The sequence below is a fragment of the Coptis chinensis genome, chromosome 3 (assembly GCF_015680905.1).
Source record: "Coptis chinensis isolate HL-2020 chromosome 3, ASM1568090v1, whole genome shotgun sequence".
NCBI classification, from domain to species: Eukaryota; Viridiplantae; Streptophyta; class Magnoliopsida; order Ranunculales; family Ranunculaceae; genus Coptis; species Coptis chinensis.
Window position 1 is genome coordinate 117,750,615 of NC_141458.1, and position 6,121 is coordinate 117,756,735.

Consider the following 6,121-nt stretch of genomic DNA (forward strand, 5'->3'; position numbering starts at 1 on the left):
CCCCAGGAGCTTTTAGTCCAACATACAACAAGGATTGGAGAAACCACCCTAAATTCTCTTGGAGACAGAATTTGCCTCAAAACCAACAGTTAGGTCCACTAGGCTTTTCTAGTAATAATCAGGGTAGGCAACAGAACCAGTTCCCCATGAACCAGCAGATGAATCCAGCCCAGTACAACCAGTACAACCCATCTTCTAGTTCCCAGTATGTGCTATCCCAACAACCACAAAGACAACCATGGGAAGAAGCCTTCCATAAGCTTGAACAACAAGTGAGCCAACAGTCTAACCAGATTAGTCAACTCATTAATCTTGTAGCAGCTAGAGAGAAAGGAACGTTCCCAAGTCAACCATTGGCTAACCCAAAGGGGAACACCAAGGAAAATGCCTTTGAAGTTTCAAGTTCTCAAGAAAATACTTTTCCTAGGGAGATGAAAGCAATCACAACACTAAGATAAGGGAAACAAATTGACAATCAGGTTAGGATGCCAAGTGAGTCCACTACTCCAGCCCCACCTAGTCAAGAAACTGAGTCAACTGTAATCCCGAGTTCCAAGACTCCACAACAAAAGCAAGATGACTCCCAGACTAAGCCAGAGTCCTAGATTAGAACTGTCGTGCCAAAAGCCCCTTTCCCAGAGCGACTTGCTCAAAATAAAAAAGATAAACAGTTTTCTGAGATTATGGAGGTTTTCAAAAATGTGAGCATTAATATTCCCTTTCTCAGCGCAATTCAGCAGATCCCATCCTACACGAAATTTGTGAAAGACTTGTGCACTATTAAGAGGAACACCCATGTCCCTAAGCAAGCCTTTCTTGCTGCTCAAGCCACATCCTTAATCCACCAGAAAACCACAGTTAAGCTTAAGGATCTTGGGAGCCCTACAGTCTCTTGCCACATTGGAGACAAGTTCAAGGGCAATGCTTTATTAGATCATGGTGCTAGTGTCAACCTATTACCTTATTCTGTTTATTAGGAGTTGGGCCTACAAGATTTAAAGCCCACAAGAGTCACCTTGCAATTAGCAGACCGATCTGTTAAGATTCCATGTGGTATAGTTGAGGACGTCTTAGTCAAAGTAGCTGACTTCTACTACCCTGTAGACTTCATAGTTTTGGACACTCATGAGTCAGTAGATAATAGAATTCTAATCATTTTAGGCCGGCCATTTCTAGCCACAACTAATGCCTTGATAAACTGTAGAAATGGTGAGATGAAGATGTCCTTTGGGAATATGTCTGCAGATGTGAATGTTTTCCACCTTATGAAGAAACACAGTGATGATGAGGATATTGGTGAAGTTTGTCTCCTCAATAGTTTGGTCCTTACCCCACAAGTGGATGACCCATTAGAAGCCTGTTTAACCCATTTTGCTTGTGACTTTGACATAGATGGATCTATTACTGCTGTGAATGAGTTATTAGATTTTGCACCTATTCTAGAGACCAAAAACTGGAAAGCTAAGGTAGAACCACTCCACCTTCCTATTCCCGAAACAATTTCCAGTGTTGATTCCAAAGTTGAGCCTAGTAGTGAGCCCAAGATTGATTCTACTCCTTCACCAACAAGCCCAGAACTTAACCCTTTGCCAGCTGAACTCAAGTACGTTTTCTTAGGACCCAATGAGACATACCCTGTTATTGTTGCCTCGGATCTATCAGAGGAACAAGAGATCTTGTTAGTTGAAGTTTTGAAAAAGCATACGTCTGCCATTGGGTGGTCCCTTAGTGATATCAAAGGTATTAATCCTTTAGTGGTTCAACATAAAATTCACTTGGAAGATAATGCTAAAACTTCTAGAGAACCCCAGAGGAAGATTGAACCCACACATGAAGGAGGTAGTCCGAGTTGAAGTTTTGAAGCTCTTAGATGCAGGTATCATCTACCCCATCTCAGATAGCTAGTGGGTTAGCCCTGTACAAGTTGTACCCAAGAAATCTGGGATAATTGTTGTCCCAAATGATAAGAATGAGTTGGTCCCTACCAGAGTTCAAACCGGATGGAGAATGTGCATTGATTTTAGGAAGCTTAATGCACAAACAAGAAAAGATCATTTCCCTCTCCCGTTTATTGATCAGATGTTAGATAGATTAGCTGGTCATGCTTTCTATTGTTTCTTAGATGGTTTCTCAGGTTACTTTCAGATTGTTATAGCCCCAGAAGACCAAGAAAAGACTACCTTTACCTGTCCTTTTGGTACGTTTGCTTATCGACGCATGCCTTTCGGGCTTTGTAATGCACCTGCGACTTTTCAAAGGTGTATGGTTAGTATCTTTTCTGACATGGTAGAGAGGTTTTTAGAAGTTTTCATGGATGACTTCTCTGTCTTTGGTTCTTCTTTTGATGATTGCTTAAACCATCTGAGTCTTGTCTTAAAAAGATGTGAGGAGAAAAACTTAGTCCTCAATTGGGAGAAATGCCACTTCATGGTGAAGAAAGGCATTGTCTTAGGTCACGTTGTTTCTAGTGAGGGTATCCAAGTTGACAAGTCTAAAATTGATGTGATTTCTACTCTACCCATTCCCAAGTCTGTTAAAGATGTTAGATCTTTTTTAGGGCATGCGGGTTTTTATCGTCGATTCATAAAGGACTTTATTCAAATCGCTAGGCCTCTGAGTAACTTACTTTCTAAGGATGCTCCTTTTGATTTCATTGAGACCTGTATTAAAGCTTTTGACTATCAGAAAAATGCTTTGACCACTGCACCCATCATTCAACCACCTAACTGGTCACTCCCTTTTGAGTTGATGTGTGATGCTTCTGATTACGCGGTTGGTGCAGTTTTAGGTCAAAAGGTTGATAAACTCCCTCATGTCATCTATTATGCTAGTAGAACTCTCAATGATGCCCAACTTAACTACTCAACCACCGAGAAAGAGTTGTCGGCAATTGTTTTTGCTTTTGATAAGTTTCGACACTATTTGATTGTTTCCAAAGTGATTGTTTACTTTGATCATGCGGCTTTAAGGCATCTTCTTTCTAAGAAGGATGCCAAACCACGATTGATCCGATGTTGTTGTTGCAGGAGTTTGATCTTGAGATTCATGATAAAAAAGGAACTGAAAATGTAGTTGCCGATCATCTGTCTAGGCTAGTGACTGAGGCCATTGAAAACTAACCTATTTCTGAGAGTTTTCCTGATGAGCACTTGATGGTTGTTGCTCTGACCCTATGGTATGCTGACATAGTGAACTTCCTTGTCACCACTCAACTACCCAATCATTGGAATAAGCACGATAAATCTAAGTTTTTTGCCATTGCCAAATATTTTATTTGGGATGACCCCTACCTCTTTAAGTGTTGTCCAGACCAGATAGTACGTAGATGCATTCCTGAGTGGGAACATAGAGCTATTCTCTCATTTTGTCATGATCATGCATGTGGTGGCCATTTTGACTCCAAAAAGACCGCTGCAAAAGTGTTGCAATGCGGATTTTATTGGCTTACATTGTTTCGTGATGCCCATACTTACTGTCAAGCTTGCAGTAAATGTCAACACCTATGGCGTATGTCTCGTAGACACATGATGCCTCTTACCCCTTTTCTGATTGTGGAAGTTTTTGATGTGTGGGGTATTGACTTTATGGGACCTTTTCCTAACTCCCATGGCTTTGAGTACATTTTAGTGGCAGTTGACTATGTCTCAAAGTGGATTGAGGCTAGTGCATGCAGGACCAATGACCATAGAGTTGTTGTCAATTTTCTAAGGGAACACATTTTTGCTAGATTTGGTACTCCCCGCGCTATCATTAGTGACGAGGGAAAACACTTTTGCAACAAGGCTTTTGAAAGTTTAATGAAAAAATATGGGGTTACTCACAAGGTTGCCTTACCTTACCACCCCCAGACCAATGGCCAAGCCGAGGTCTCCAATAGGGAAATTAAGCAAATCCTTGAAAAGACGGTCCGACCAGATAGAAAAGATTGGAGTTTAAGACTCCCTGATTCACTTTGGGCTTACAGAACTGCTTTTAAAACACCCATTAGTATGTTACCTTATCGCCTAGTCTTTGGTAAGCCTTGTCATTTGCCTGTAGAGTTAGAGTATAAAGCCTATTGGGCCGTAAAAAGCCTTAATTTTGACATTGTCAAGGCTGGTGACCATAGAAAGTTGCAATTGAATGAGCTCGAGGAGCTTAGGAATGATGCATATGACCTATCTAAAAAGTACAAAGCCAATATGAAGAGGGTGCACGATAACCAAATCATGAGGAAGGAATTTTTCGTTGGTCAAAAAGTTTTACTTTATAATTCCCGTCTTCATTTGTTCCCTGGGAAATTGAAAACTCGTTGGTCTGGTCCTTTCATAGTCACACATGTCACTCCTTATGGAGCAATCACAGTTGAGAACCCAAAAGATGGTAGTACTTTTAAAGTCAATGGTCAACGTTTGAAGCCATTTTTGGAGTTACGTTCCTCAGAAGTAGAGGAAGTACTTCTGGAAGATCCTGTCTATCAGGATTGATCATCTCTTTGATCACCGCTGCGTCGGGCTGACGACGTAAACCTTAGCGCTTTTTGGGAGGCAACCCAAAGTATTGTACCTATTCCAAACTCTAGGTTTGGGGGTGCACTTGTATATATAGTCATTGTAGTATAGTTGCATTTCCATGTGCTTTCATTCTTATTTTATTGGCATGAAATGTGATTAGTAAATAAGCATCAAACAAGGTAAAATGTTTTAATTTCTTTCTTTCCAAGCTTACGTTCATTTTGTCCTTAACATCATTATTGTTATTTTGGTGGCTTAGTTTTCAACATTGGGGACAATGTTTCATTTAGGTTTGGGGGTGTTGAAATTTAAAATTTTCTCTTTGATGTTTATGATTAATGTTAAAAGAAAAAAAAAATGGTGTTCTAGATTTCAACTATGAGATTCTTATGATAATAAAGGTTTGATACCCTTTCGATGATGAAATAGATCTAGAAGTCTCAATTTGGCTACATACTTTGACTTGAGTCTTAGAAATCTGAGCTAATTAGAGTGTAATAGACCTTGCATTAGTTCTTGAGTATTTTTGCATGAATCTTGCACTGCATTTTATGAGTAATGAACTTCTGGAATCCAAGAATCAGATGAATTAACTAGACAAAACCTGTGAGTCTGAGCCAAAAGCCTGCATTATGTGTGAATTTTCTTGAGTGATGACACCATGGATGAAGCTTTTTCGAGTAGAGAGATGCACACTTCTTCTTGCTAGATCACCACACGAACACCTAGGTGGAATTTAGGCCTTCTTTGACCATTTGAGCCTGATATATCCCACCCATATATATCATTTCCTTAGAAGCCCTTTTAAAGCCTTGCTCTTTAAGCCTTTTTCTTGTGAACCAAACTCCTTAAACCATATCTGTTAACCCATAATATAGCCTACCTAAGTTGCTGCTTGAGAGTTAGGATGACTGTGAAGAAAATAAAGAAATGGTCCTCAAAGTCAGTTGCTGCCTTAATAGAAAATTCAGAATCTCAAGACCTTGCCACAAGTCAATTAAAAATCAAAATGGCAAGAAGATGTGCCCACCTTCAAAAAAAAAAAAAAAAAAAAAATCTTGGGCCTCCTTGAAAGTTACAATTTGAATTGAAGAAGCACTAAAGTTCGAAGTTTCTCTAAGTAGTTGTGAAGACCTTATTCTTTCAAGTAATAGCTCTTTGAAATATCCATTCCTTTTCTTGCGAACCCCTACCTAAGCCCCATTACAACCCATTTAAGACCTCTAGCTTCCTAGGCTAAATGTGGTGTGAAAATAAGAAGATGATGTGATGATCGACCTTGGCTTCTTTGGTTAGTCATTGAGAGTGTAAGGATTGAGTGTGCCCTCGCACACTAGAGAGACCTTGCCTTGGAGTGTAATAATATGAGTGATACGTGTCTATGACACAACCGGTGAGAACCCAAGTTGATGATTCTTTCTAAAGATACCAGAAGTGAAGTTACTTGTGTATAGCATTGCATCTTTTCATAGCATAGTGCTTATATTGCTTAATGCTTGTGTTTATTGCATTCTCATTAACTTTGGAGTCACGAAAATTGAAGTTTATTGCCAAAAGAGATGAAAAGACTTTGCTGAGATTGATAATCTGGATAATCGAGTCTTTGTAGTCAGAACACCAGAATTTTG